Below are 15498 nucleotides of genomic sequence, written 5' to 3' on the forward strand. Positions count from 1 at the left end.
GATACTGGTCTGTTATCTGATGCTGTACCAAGATACTGGTCTGTTATCTGATGCTGTACCAAGATACTGGTCTGTTATCTGATTCTGTACCAAGATACTGGTCTGTTATCTGATGCTGTACCAAGATACTGGTCTGTTATCTGATGCTGTACCAAGATACTGTCTGTTATCTGATGCTGTACCAAGATACTGGTCTGTTATCTGATGCTGTACCACAATACTAGTCTGTTATCTGATTCTGTACCAAGATACTGGTCTGTTATCTGATGCTGTACCACAATACTGGTCTGTTATCTGATGCTGTACCAAGATACTGGTCTGTTATCTGATGCTGTACCAAGATACTGGTCTGTTATCTGATGCTGTACCAAGATACTGGTCTGTTATCTGATGCTGTACCAAGATACTGGTCTGTTATCTGATGCTGTACCACAATACTGGTCTGTTATCTGATGCTGTACCAGAATACTGGTCTGTTATCTGATGCTGTACCATACTGGTCTGTTTTCTGACAGCTGTACCACAATACTGGTCTGTTATCTGATGCTGTACCAAGATACTGGTCTGTTATCTGATGCTGTACCAAGATACTGGTCTGTTATCTGATGCTGTACCAAGATACTGGTCTGTTATCTGATGCTGTACCACAATACTGGTCTGTTATCTGATGCTGTACCAAGATACTGGTCTGTTATCTGATGCTGTACCAAGATACTGGTCTGTTATCTGATGCTGTACCAAGATACTGGTCTGTTATCTGATGCTGTACCACAATACTGGTCTGTTATCTGATGCTGTACCAAGATACTGGTCTGTTATCTGATGCTGTACCAAGATACTGGTCTGTTATCTGATGCTGTACCACAATACTGGTCTGTTATCTGATGCTGTACCAAGATACTGGTCTGTTATCTGATGCTGTACCACAGATACTGTTATCTGATCTGTTATCTGATGCTGTACCAAGATACTGGTCTGTTATCTGATGCTGTACCAAGATACTGGTCTGTTATCTGATGCTGTACCAAGATACTGGTCTGTTATCTGATGCTGTACCAAGATACTGGTCTGTTATCTGATTATACTGGATTCTGTTACCAAGATACTGGTCTGTTATCTGATGCTGTACCAAGATACTGGTCTGTTATCTGATGCTGTACCACAATACTGGTCTGTTATCTGATGCTGTACCAAGATACTGGTCTGTTATCTGATGCTGTACCAAGATACTGGTCTGTTATCTGATGCTGTACCAAGATACTGGTCTGTTATCTGATGCTGTACCACAATACTAGTCTGTTATCTGATTCTGTACCAAGATACTGGTCTGTTATCTGATGCTGTACCAAGATACTGGTCTGTTATCTGATGCTGTACCAAGATACTGGTCTGTTATCTGATGCTGTACCAAGATACTGGTCTGTTATCTGATGCTGTACCAAGATACTGGTCTGTTATCTGATTCTGTACCAAGATACTGGTCTGTTATCTGATGCTGTACCACAATACTGGTCTGTTATCTGATGCTGTACCAAGATACTGGTCTGTTATCTGATGCTGTACCAAGATACTGGTCTGTGTTATCTGATGCTGTACCAAGATACTGGTCTGTTATCTGATGCTGTACCACAATACTAGTCTGTTATCTGATTCTGTACCAAGATACTGGTCTGTTATCTGATGCTGTATCCACAATACTGGTCTGTTATCTGATGCTGTACCAAGATACTGGTCTGTTATCTGATGCTGTACCAAGAATACTGGTCTGTTATCTGATGCTGTACCACCAAGATACTGGTCTGTTATCTGATGCTGTACCAAGATACTGGTCTGTTATCTGATGCTGTACCAAGATACTGGTCTGTTATCTGATGCTGTACCAAGATACTGGTCTGTTATCTGATGCTGTACCAAGATACTGGTCTGTTATCTGATGCTGTACCAAGATACTGGTCTGTTATCTGATGCTGTACCAAGATACTGGTCTGTTATCTGATGCTGTACCAAGAATACTGGTCTGTTTTCTGATGCTGCTGTACCACAATACTGGTCTGTTATCTGATGCTGTACCAAGATACTGGTCTGTTATCTCTGATGCTGTACCAAGATACTGGTCTGTTATCTGATGCTGTACCAAGATACTGGTCTGTTATCTGATGCTGTACCACAATACTAGTCTGTTATCTGATTCTGTACCAAGATACTGGTCTGTTATCTGATGCTGTACCAAGATACTGGTCTGTTATCTGATGCTGTACCAAGATACTGGTCTGTTATCTGATGCTGTACCAAGATACTGGTCTGTTATCTGATTCTGTACCAAGATACTGGTCTGTTATCTGATGCTGTACCAAGATACTGGTCTGTTATTATCTGACTGGTCTGTTATCTGATGCTGTACCACAATACTGGTCTGTTATCTGATGCTGTACCAAGATACTGGTCTGTTATCTGATGCTGTACCAAGATACTGGTCTGTTATCTGATGCTGTACCAAGATACTGGTCTGTTATCTGATGCTGTACCAGAATACTGGTCTGTTTTCTGACGCTGTACCACAATACTGGTCTGTTATCTGATGCTGTACCAAGATACTGGTCTGTTATCTGATGCTGTACCAAGATACTGGTCTGTTATCTGATGCTGTACCAAGATACTGCTCTGTTATCTGATGCTGTACCACAATACTAGTCTGTTATCTGATTCTGTACCAAGATACTGGTCTGTTATCTGATGCTGTACCACAATACTGGTCTGTTATCTGATGCTGTACCAAGATACTGGTCTGTTATCTGATGCTGTACCAGAATACTGGTCTGTTTTCTGACGCTGTACCACAATACTGGTCTGTTATCTGATGCTGTACCAAGATACTGGTCTGTTATCTGATGCTGTACCACAATACTGGTCTGTTATCTGATGCTGTACCAAGATACTGGTCTGTTATCTGATGCTGTACCAAGATACTGGTCTGTTATCTGATGCTGTACCACAATACTGGTCTGTTATCTGATGCTGTACCAAGATACTGGTCTGTTATCTGATGCTGTACCAAGATACTGGTCTGTTATCTGATGCTGTACCAGAATACTGGTCTGTTTTCTGACGCTGTACCACAATACTGGTCTGTTATCTGATGCTGTACCAAGATACTGGTCTGTTATCTGATGCTGTACCAAGATACTGGTCTGTTATCTGATGCTGTACCAAGATACTGGTCTGTTATCTGATGCTGTACCACAATCTGTTACTAGTCTGTTATCTGATGCTGTACCAAGATACTGGTCTGTTATCTGATGCTGTACCAAGATACTGGTCTGTTATCTGATGCTGTACCAAGATACTGGTCTGTTATCTGATGCTGTACCACAATACTAGTCTGTTATCTGATTCTGTACCAAGATACTGGTCTGTTATCTGATGCTGTACCAAGATACTGGTCTGTTATCTGATGCTGTACCAAGATACTGGTCTGTTATCTGATGCTGTACCAAGATACTGGTCTGTTATCTGATTCTGTACCAAGATACTGGTCTGTTATCTGATGCTGTACCAAGATACTGGTCTGTTATCTGATGCTGTACCACAATACTGGTCTGTTATCTGATGCTGTACCAAGATACTGGTCTGTTATCTGATCTGTGTCTGTGTTATCTGATGCTGTACCACAATACTGGTCTGTTATCTGATGCTGTACCAAGATACTGGTCTGTTATCTGATGCTGTACCAAGATACTGGTCTGTTATCTGATGCTGTACCACAATACTGGTCTGTTTTCTGATCTACAGATGGTGCAGCACAATACTGTATTGATTTATGCTATCCTGTTTTTCTTTGTTAGAATTTTGATTTTGAGGAGGATTCGAAATCCTATGGTTTGATATCCACCTAAGACAACACATCCGACATATATAGGTTATCTCTCTGTCTCTATCCCTCCCTCCATCCATTGCGCTCTCTCTCTCTTCTCTCTCTCTCTCTCTCTCTCTCTCTCTCTCTCTCTCTGTCCTTCCATCCATCTAACTATTTATCCATCAACTCTCTCTCTCTCTCTCCCTCCCTCTCTCCCTCTCTGTCTCTATCCCTCCATCCCTCTGTCTCTATCCATCCATCCCTCTCTCTCTCTCTCTCTCTCTCTCTGTCCTTCCATCCATCTATTTATTTATCCATCAACTCCCTCCCTCCCTCCCTCCTGTTATCTCCCTCCCTCCCTCCCTCCCTCCCTCCCTCCCTCCCTCCCTCCCTCCCCCTCTATCCCTCCCTCTCTGTCTCTATCCCTCCATCCCTCCTCTCTCTCTGTCTCTATCCATCTATCCCCTCTCTCTCTCTCTCTCTCTCTCTCTGTCCTTCCATCCATCTATCTATCTATTTATCCATCAACTCTCTCTCCCTCCCTCCCTCCCCCTCCCTGTTATCCTCCCTCCCTCCCTCCCTCCCTCCCTCCCTCCCTCTCTCTCTCTCTATCCATCTATCCCCCCCTCTCTCTCTCTCTCTCTCTCTCTCTGTCCTTCCATCCATCTATCTATCTATTTATCCATCAACTCTCTCTCCCTCCCTATCCTCTCTCTCTCTCTCTCTATCCCTCCCTCTCTGTCTCTATCTCCCTCCATGTTATCCTGATCTCTCTCTCTGTCTCTATCCCTCCTCCACAATACTGGTCTCTCTCTCTCTCTCTCTCTCCCTCCCTCCCTCCCTCCCTCCCTCCCTCCCTCCCATTGGCTCTCTCTCTCTCTTTCTCTCCCCCTCCCTATCCCTCTCCTCTCTGTCTCTATCCCTCCCTCCCTCCCTGTCTCTATCCCTCCCTCCCTGTCTCCCTCCCTGTCTCCCTCCCTCCCTCCCTGTCTCTATCCATCCATCCCTCCCTCCCTCCCTCCCTGTCTCTATCCATCCATCCCTCCCTCCTCCCTCCCTCCCTCCCTCCCTCCCTCCCTCCTCCCTCCCTCCTCCCTGTCTCTATCCCTCCCTCCCTCCCTCCCTGTCTCCCTCCCTGTCTCTATCCCTCCCTCCCTCCCTCCCTCCCTGTCTCCCTCCCTCCCTCCCTCCATCCCTCCCTCCCTGTCTCTATCCATCCATCCCTCTCTCTCTCTCTCTGCAGAGAGTGGAGGCAGCAGAACTCAAGGTATGGGGGAAATAGAGCAAGGGTAATACAGACACACATCTTCCACTGCTTGAACGCAGCATTATATCAAAGCTTTCTCTTGTTCTTGCGTTCACTTGACTGCTGCCATGATGCATCTTGGGAGTTGTGTAGTCACTGCCGTGATGCATCATAAGGGTTGTGTAGTCACTGCCGTGATGCATCATGGGGGTTGTGTAGTCACTGCCATAAAGCATCATAAGGGTTGTGTAGTCACTGCCGTGATGCATCATAAGGGTTGTGTAGTCACTGCCGTGATGAATCATGGGGTTGTGTAGTCACTGCCGTGATGCATCATGGGGGTTGTGTAGTCACTGCCATGATGCATCATAAGGGTTGTGTAGTCACTGCCGTGATGAATCATGGGGTTGTGTAGTCACTGCCATGATGAATCATGGGGTTGTGTAGTCACTGCCATGATGCATCATAAGGGTTGTGTAGTCACTGCCGTGATGAATCATGGGGGTTGTGTAGTCACTGCCGTGATGCATCATAAGGGTTGTGTAGTCACTGCCGTGATGAATCATGGGGTTGTGTAGTCACTGCCATGATGAATCATGGGGTTGTGTAGTCACTGCCCTGATGAATCATGGGGTTGTGTAGTCACTGCCCTGATGCATCATAAGAGTTGTGTAGTCACTGCCCTGATGCATCATAAGGGTTGTGTAGTCACTGCCGTGATTCATCATAAGGGTTGTGTAGTCACTGCCGTGATGCATCATGGGGGTTGTGTAGTCACTGCCATGATGCATCATAAGGGTTGTGTAGTCACTGCCGTGATGAATCATGGGGTTGTGTAGTCACTGCCATGATGAATCATGGGGTTGTGTAGTACCTGCCGTGATGCATCATAAGGGTTGTGTAGTCACTGCCATGATGCATCATGGGGTTGTGTAGTCACTGCCGTGATGAATCATGGGGTTGTGTAGTCACTGCCGTGATGAATCATGGGGTTGTGTAGTCACTGCCATGATGCATCATGGGGTTGTGTAGTCACTGCCATGATGAATCATGGGGTTGTGTAGTCACTGCCGTGATGCATCATGGGGGTTGTGTAGTCACTGCCGTGATTCATCATAAGGGTTGTGTAGTCACTGCCTTGATTCATCATAAGGGTTGTGTAGTCACTGCCATGATGAATCATGGGGTTGTGTAGTCACTGCCCTGATGCATCATAAGGGTTGTGTAGTCACTGCCTTGATTCATCATAAGGGTTGTGTAGTCACTGCCCTGATGCATGATGGGGTTGTGTAGTCACTGCGTGATGAATCATGGGGTTGTGATGCGTGATGCATCAAGGGGTTGTGTAGTCACTGCCGTGATGAATCATGGGGTTGTGTAGTCACTGCCGTGATGCATCATGGGGGTTGTGTAGTCACTGCTGTGATGCATCATAAGGGTTGTGTAGTCACTGCCTTGATTCATCATAAGGGTTGTGTAGTCACTGCCGTGATGCATCATGGGGGTTGTGTAGTCACTGCCGTGATGCATCATGGGAGTTGTGTAGTCACTGCCATGATGCATCATGGGGTTGTGTAGTCACTGCCATGATGAATCATGGGGTTGTGTAGTCACTGCCGTGATGCATCATGGGGGTTGTGTAGTCACTGCCGTGATTCATCATAAGGGTTGTGTAGTCACTGCCTTGATTCATCATAAGGGTTGTGTAGTCACTGCCATGATGAATCATGGGGTTGTGTAGTCACTGCCCTGATGCATCATAAGGGTTGTGTAGTCACTGCCTTGATTCATCATAAGGGTTGTGTAGTCACTGCCGTGATGCATCATGGGGGTTGTGTAGTCACTGCCGTGATGAATCATGGGTTTGTGTAGTCACTGCCGTGATGCATCATGGGGGTTGTGTAGTCACTGCCGTGATGAATCATGGGGTTGTGTAGTCACTGCCGTGATGCATCATGGGGGTTGTGTAGTCACTGCTGTGATGCATCATAAGGGTTGTGTAGTCACTGCCTTGATTCATCATAAGGGTTGTGTAGTCACTGCCGTGATGCATCATGGGGGTTGTGTAGTCACTGCCGTGATGCATCATGGGAGTTGTGTAGTCACTGCCATGATGCATCATGGGGTTGTCCGGCCTCTGATTGGGATAGCTACGAGGCTCCTCTCATTGGGAGAGCTCTGAGACTCCTCTGATTGGGATAGCTACGAGGCTCCTCTCATTGGGAGAGCTCTGAGACTCCTCTCATTGGGATAGCTCTGAGACTCCTCTCATTGGGATAGCTCCGAGGCTCCTCTGATTGGGATAGCTCTGAGACCCTTCTGATTGGGAGAGCTCTGAGACTCCCCTCATTGGGATAGCTCTGAGACTCCTCTCATTGGGATAGCTCTGAGACTCCTCTCATTGGGATAGCTCTGAGACTCCTCTCATTGGGATAGCTCCGAGACCCTTCTGATTGGGATAGCTACGAGACCCTTCTGATTGGGATAGCACCGAGGCTCCTGTGATTGGGATAGCTACGAGGCTCCTCTCATTGGGATAGCTCCGAGGCTCCTCTCATTGGGATAGCTCTGAGACTCCTCTGATTGGGATAGCTCCGAGACCCTTCTGATTGGGATAGCACCGAGGCTCCTGTGATTGGGATAGCTCTGAGACCCTTCTGATTGGGAGAGCTCTGAGACTCCTCTCATTGGGATAGCTCTGAGACTCCTCTCATTGGGATAGCTCCGAGGCTCCTCTGATTGGGATAGCTCTGAGACCCTTCTGATTGGGAGAGCTCTGAGACTCCTCTCATTGGGATAGATCTGAGACTCCTCTCATTGGGATAGCTCCGAGGCTCCTCTGATTGGGATAGCTCTGAGACCCTTCTGATTGGGAGAGCTCTGAGACTCCTCTCATTGGGATAGCTCTGAGACTCCTCTCATTGGGATAGCTCTGAGACTCCTCTCATTGGGATAGCTCTGAGACTCCTCTCATTGGGATAGCTCCGAGACCCTTCTGATTGGGATAGCACCGAGGCTCCTGTGATTGAGATAGCTACGAGGCTCCTCTCATTGGGATAGCTCCGAGGCTCCTCTCATTGGGATAGCTCTGAGACTCCTCTCATTGGGATAGCTCTGAGACTCCTCTGATTGGGATAGCTCCGAGACCCTTCTGATTGGGATAGCACCGAGGCTCCTGTGATTGGGATAGCACCGAGGCTCCTGTGATTGGGATAGCTACGAGGCTCCTCTCATTGGGATAGCTCCAAGGCTCCTCTCATTGAGATAGCTCTGAGACTCCTCTGATTGGGATAGCTACGAGGCTCCTCTCATTGGGATAGCTACGAGGCTCCTCTGATTGGGATACCTCTGAGACTCCTCTGGTTGGGATAGCTCTGAGACTCCTCTGATTGGGAGAGCTCTGAGACTCCTCTGATTGGGAGAGCTCTGAGACTCCTCTGATTGGGAGAGCTCTGAGACTCCTCTGATTGGGATAGCTCTGAGACTCCTCTGATTGGGAGAGCTCTGAGACTCCTCTGATTGGGATAGCTCCGAGGCTCCTCTCATTGGGAGAGCTCTGAGACTCCTCTGATTGGGATAGCTACGAGACTCCTCTGATTGGGATAGCTCTGAGACTCCTCTGATTGGGAGAACTCTGAGACTCCTCTGATTGGGATAGCTACGAGGCTCCTCTGATTGGGATAGCTACGAGGCTCCTCTGATTGGGATAGCTACGAGGCTCCTCTGATTGGGATAGCTACGAGGCTCCTCTGATTGGGATAGCTCCGAGGCTCCTCCGATTGGGATAGCTCCGAGGCGCATCCTGCCAATTCTACATGTCCCACATGCTCAGACAAGTTGGCAGAAATATGTTAATGCATTATCACGTGTGTGTGTATTGCCCTCAAGCAGTCGTGGTGGACTAAACTGAAAACACATATCAGTGGATGGTTGGAGGATCATAGCTTTTACAGGAATGTTACACCGCAGAAATTCATAGGAACTTTTTGAATACCACAATCAAGCCTTAAGCGAGCCCTTGAACCCCTTTTGGTTCTATAATAGCACTATTTCCGTATATATTCTCACAATGGAAATGGTAAAAAAACAATGGAACCTTCTAAGACACGGTGGTTGAGAAAGACTGATAATCAGAAAAATGACACATTTTGTGAAATAACCTGAATTTCTAACACGTGTCCTCTTTTTTCTCAAAATCAGTATTTCTCACCCACGGAGTTACGAAAGGTTCCCCTTTCCTGCCATTTTGTATCAGCAGAAAAAGCCACTGGCCGTGTCATGCTGGTCTCGCTAACGGTATTAGAAGTGAGCGCGCGACAGAAGCATTTACCAGAAACCAGCATAGCACTTCCTTTAGAGATTTAAGCCCTGTCACACTTCATCATCCCAGTGTATAAAACTGGTACACACACACACACACACACACACACACACACACACACACACACACACACACACACACACACACACACACACACACACACACACACACGGCATCATTATGAAAGCAAAATTCGGTCTGCAAAAATAGGTCATACATCACTGTATCTCTGTAAGTACAGTCATAATGTACATTCATAATGTAGTCTTACATCAAATCACATTTATAAAGCCCTATCTCAAAGTGCTGTACAGAAACCCAGCCTAAAACTCCAAACAGCAAGCAATGCAGGTGTAGAAGCACGGTGGCTCTGAAAAAACTCCCTAGAAAGGGCAGAACCTAGGAAGAAACCTAGAGAGGAACCAGTCTGTGAGAGGTGGCCAGTCCTCTTCTGTGCCGGGTGGAGATTATAACAGAACATGGCCAAGATGTTCATAAATGACCAGCAGGGCCAGGTGGACTGGGGACAGCAAGGAGTCATCATGCCAGGTAGTCCTGATGCATGGTCTTAGGGCTCAGGTCCTCCGAGAGAGAGAGAGAAAGAAAGAGAGAAAGAGAGAATTAGAGAGAGCATACTTAAATTCACACAGGACACCGGATAGGACAGGAGAAGTACTCCAGATATAACAAACTGACCCTAGGCCCCCGACACATAAACTATTGCAGCATAAATACAGGAGGCTGAGACAGGAGGGGTCAGGAGACACTGTCCGAGGACACCCCCGGACAGGGCCAAACAGGAAGGATGTAACCCCACCCACTTTGCCAAAGCACAGCCCCCACACCACTAGAGGGATATCTTCAACCACAAACTTACCATCCTGAGACAAGGCCGAGTATAGCCCACAAAGATCTCCGCCACGGCACAAGCCAAGGGGGGCGCCAACCCTGACAGGAAGATCACATCAGTGACTCAACCCACTCAAGTGACGCACCCCTCCTAGGGACGGTATGAAAGAGCTCTAGTAAGCCAGTGACTCAGCCCCTGTAATAGGGTTAGAGGCAGAGAATCCCAGTGGAAAGAGGGGAACCGGCCAGGCAGAGACAGCAAGGGCGGTTCGTTGCTCCAGAGCCTTTCCGTTCACCTTCACACTCCTGGGCCAGACTACACTCAATCATATGACCCAATGAAGAGATGAGTCTTCAGTAAAGACTTAAAGGTTGAGACCGAGTTTGCGTCTCTCACATGGGTAGGCAGACCATTCCATAAAAATTGAGCTCTATAGGAGAAAGCCCTGCCTCCAGCTGTTTGCTTAGAAATTCTAGGGACAATTAGGAGGCCTGCGTCTTGTGACCGTAGCGTACGTGTAGGTATGTACGGCAGGACCAAGTCAGAGAGATAGGTAGGAGCAAGCCCATGTAATGCTTTGTAGGTTAGCAGTAAAACCTTGAAATCAGCCCTTGCCTTGACAGGAAGCCAGTGTAGAGAGGCCTAGCACTGGAGTAATATGATCAATTCTTTTTGTTCTAGTCAGGATTCTAGCAGCCGTATTTAGCACAAACTGAAGTATATTTAGTGCTTTATCTGGTTAGCTGGAAAGTAAAGCATTGCAGTAGTCTTACCTGGAAGTAACAAAAGCGTGGATACATTTTTCTGCATCATTTTTGGACAGAAAGTTTCTGATTTTTGCAATGTTATGTAGTACCCACATGTACATATTACCTCAACTAACCGGTTCCCCCTCACATTGACTCTGTACCGGTACCCCCCTGTATACAGTCACCACATTGTCTCTGTACCGGTTCCCCCTCACATTGACTCTGTACCGGTACCCCCCTGTATACAGTCTCCACATTGTCTCTGTACCGGTTCCCCCTCACATTGACTCTGTACTCTGTATACAGTCACCACATTGTCTCTGTATTACAGTCTCCACATTGTCTCTGTACCGGTTCCCCCTCACATTGACTCTGTACAGGTACCCCCCTGTATACAGTCTTGCTATTGTTATTTTACTGCTGCTCTTTAATTACTTTTTACTTTCATATCTTATTCTTATCCTTATTTCTTGAAACTGCATCATTGGTTAGGGGCTCGTAAGCAAGCATTTCACTGTAAGGTTGTATTCGGCGCATGTAATAAATGTGATTTGATTTGAACTGATTCTAGTGTTTTATTTTCCCAACCTCCACATCCAAAGTATTATCATTTTTTTACCTCTTTGTTTCCGATGTAACAACATCTCAGTTTGGAAAACAACAGCAACGCACTGCCAGCATGTTTCCGATGTAAAAAACATCTCAGTTTGGAAAACAACAGCAACGCACTGCCAGCATGTTTCCGATGTAAAAAACATCTCAGTTTGGAAAACAACAGCAACGCACTGCCAGCATGTTTCCTATGTAAAAAACATCTCAGTTTGGAAAACTTACCCACAAACAGCATCCAACTGCCAGCATGCAGGTGTGGAGACAAAACCAATGCCACTCAGAGAGAGAGATCAGAGAAAAACAGTCTTACCGGAAGATCACAGGTGTGGAGACAAAACCAATGCCACTCAGAGAGAGAGAGATCAGAGAAAAACAGTCTTACCGGAAGATCACAGAGTGAGCTAATCTGCGCTTTGTTCTTTCTCCTACATTTAGACTGACGTTTCGGGACATTTGCATAATTTGCTGAGAAGAGAGAAGCTTTTGAGAGTAGAGTTAACCTTGATGGTTTTAATGCTCATTTAAGAGTTTCAGACTACTCTGAAAGCACCTGCTCTCAGCTAAATGAAAGTGTGTGTTATTTTCTCAATACTTGTGTAGGCCTGAGAGCTATTGAAATTACAACTGATGCAATCTATACATGAGTTGAGCTGGCCTAGTACACACCTGTTATGAGAAATAGCAATGGCGTCTTTTTGTAGGCAATAACTCTTCATCAGCAAACGTCTCATTTTGTGAATTTCTGTAAATTAAAAAAGCACACAAAGCACATAAAGAATTGATAATTAATAAAGGTTGTGTTAACTGACTGATATTATCATAGAACACAACATAAAGGTCATGTTAACTGACTGATATTATCATACATAAAAAATGAATAGCTGAATGAAAGTTCTACTGTACCTACTACTGTATCCTAAAAACAGATTGTCGTGTTTCGCTTTTCCTAAATGTCAGCGAGAAGTCCACCAAATGCTGTATTTTGGATCAGGGCCCTGGACACAAACACAAACACACCTCCATCTGTCGTGTGTGGTCATCACACGGTGAGGCAGGAGGGACAGGGACTTCCTGCTTAAAGCTAAGCATCTCCCTTAAGCTTGAAAGAGTTATAGGTTTGGCCCCAAAGTCACACTGGGGACTGGCATGGCATCTGCCCCCAAACCATGAGCCAAAGGCTGGGGGAAGGGAGGGAGGGACGGACAGTCTTGTAGCCCAGATAAAGACAACCTCCCCTGGCCACGGTAGTAGGAGACTAGACTATACAATTGTCCCGAAACTTAATGTTTCCAACGTCAATAAAAACTGTGGATGGAAACGTGGTTTATGTCAACAAAACAAAATACGCTGAACAAGGTGGGATATTGATTTGTTTATTGGCAGATGGATTAAGTTATGAGAAACTTCATAACTTCATCATTTATGGTGGATATGTGCGCGGTTGTGAGCTTCATGCAAATGTCCATTAACTATCAAGGGTATTTCGTATTTCTTATTAAGGATCACAGTTAGCTTCTGCCAAGGCAGTAGCTACTCTTCCTGAGGTCAAGCAACATTAAGGAAGTTAAAAACAATTTACAAATATTACCTGACATTTCCTTTCATAAGACGTTCCACAACACATTGTGTTCCCTCAGGCCACTACTCTACCATCACATATCCACAACACATTGTGTTCCCTCTGGCCACTACTCTACTATCACATATCTACAACACATTGTGTTCCCTCTGGCCACTACTCTACTATCACATATCTACAACACATTGTGTTCCCTCGGGCCACTACTCTACTATCACATATCCACAACACATTGTGTTCCCTCAGGCCACTACTCTACTATCACATATCCACAACACATTGTGTTCCCTCTGGCCACTACTCTACTATCACATATCTACAACACATTGTGTTCCCTCAGGCCACTACTCTACTATCACATATCCACAACACATTGTGTTCCCTCTGGCCACTACTCTACTATCACATATCTACAACACATTGTGTTCCCTCAGGCCACTACTCTACTATCACATATCTACAACACATTGTGTTCCCTCTGGCCACTACTCTACTATCACATATCCACAACACATTGTGTTCCCTCAGGCCACTACTCTACTATCACATATCCACAACACATTGTGTTCCCTCGGGCCACTACTCTACTATCACATATCTACAACACATTGTGTTCCCTCAGGCCACTACTCTACTATCACATATCTACAACACATTGTGTGTTACCACCTACAACACATTGTGTTCCCTCGGGCCACTACTCTACTATCACATATCCACAACACATTGTGTTCCCTCGGGCCACTACTCTACTATCACATATCTACAACACATTGTGTTCCCTCGGGCCACTACTCTACTATCACATATCTACAACACATTGTGTTCCCTCAGGCCACTACTCTACTATCACATATCCACAACACATTGTGTTCCCTCGGGCCACTACTCTACTATCACATATCCACAACACATTGTGTGTTCCCTCGGTCCCTCGGGCCACTACTCTACTATCACATATCTACAACACATTGTGTTCCCTCGGTCCCTCGGGCCACTACTCTACTATCACATATCTACAACACATTGTGTGTTCCCTCGGTCCCTCGGGCCACTACTCTACTATCACATATCTACAACACATTGTGTTCCCTCGGGCCACTACTCTACTATCACATATCTACAACACATTGTGTTCCCTCTGGCCACTACTCTACTATCACATATCTACAACACATTGTGTTCCCTCGGGCCACTACTCTACTATCACATATCCACAACACATTGTGTGTTCCCTCGGTCCCTCGGGCCACTACTCTACTATCACATATCTACAACACATTGTGTTCCCTCGGGCCACTACTCTACTATCACATATCCACAACACATTGTGTTCCCTCGGGCTACTACTCTACTATCACATATCTACAACACATTGTGTTCCCTCGGGCCACTACTCTACTATCACATATCTACAACACATTGTGTTCCCTCGGGCCACTACTCTACTACCACATATCTACAACACATTGTGTTCCCTCAGGCCACTACTCTACCATCACATATCCACAACACATTGTGTTCCCTCGGGTCACTACTCTACTATCACATATCTACAACACATTGTGTTCCCTCGGGCCACTACTCTACTATCACATATCCACAACACATTGTGTTCCCTCAGGCCACTACTCTACCATCACATATCTACAACACATTGTGTTCCCTCAGGCCACTACTCTACTATCACATATCCACAACACATTGTGTTCCCTCGGGCCACTACTCTACCATCACATATCTACAACACATTGTGTTCCCTCAGGCCACTACTCTACCATCACATATCTACAACACAAAATCTTTATGTATCTGTGTGTAGAGCGTAGAGAGTCACAGAGTTGAAAATGCAACGGAAACACAGTTCAACTTTTTTTACGTTAAAACTTGAGCGCAAAAGTGTTTTAATTTGCATTACGTCATCATGCACAGCATTTTATCTAAAAAAATGTGTTTGATGGAAATACTCCTGGTGAGAAAATGCACATACTTTTTACATGCACACGTTAGAGTATTTACATAAAATTCTGTCGCCAATTGGACGGAAACCCAGCTACTGTTACTGACTGCACTATATTAAAATAATCTGATTATTTCATACTGTAAATGCACTAGTTTTCATGAGTACACATTTTCTGCTAACGCTAATTAGTCCACTGTAAACAAATTAAGCCATTCTCATTCATAGGATTTAACATTGGATTTAATATAGTGCTGGGTTTTTTTCATAGGAATTTAATAAAGACTTTGTAATGTCTCAGGGAACAAGCTATTTGATTTTCTGTCCT

General features: G+C 45.6%; 1 long non-coding RNA gene across 1 annotated transcript; it reads right to left on the reverse strand.

The window, feature by feature from the left end:
* Positions 1–8776: 8776 nt before the first annotated feature.
* Positions 8777–11978, reverse strand: LOC135564484 (uncharacterized). The gene is made up of 2 exons (XR_010461066.1): positions 11854–11978; positions 8777–10002 (listed from the first exon to the last, which is right to left on the reverse strand). It is a non-coding gene; the product is annotated as an uncharacterized LOC135564484 (long non-coding RNA).
* Between the last annotated feature and the right edge of the window lie 3520 nt (positions 11979–15498).

This window comes from Oncorhynchus nerka, linkage group LG25, assembly GCF_034236695.1.
Source record: "Oncorhynchus nerka isolate Pitt River linkage group LG25, Oner_Uvic_2.0, whole genome shotgun sequence".
Lineage (NCBI taxonomy): Eukaryota > Metazoa > Chordata > Actinopteri > Salmoniformes > Salmonidae > Oncorhynchus > Oncorhynchus nerka.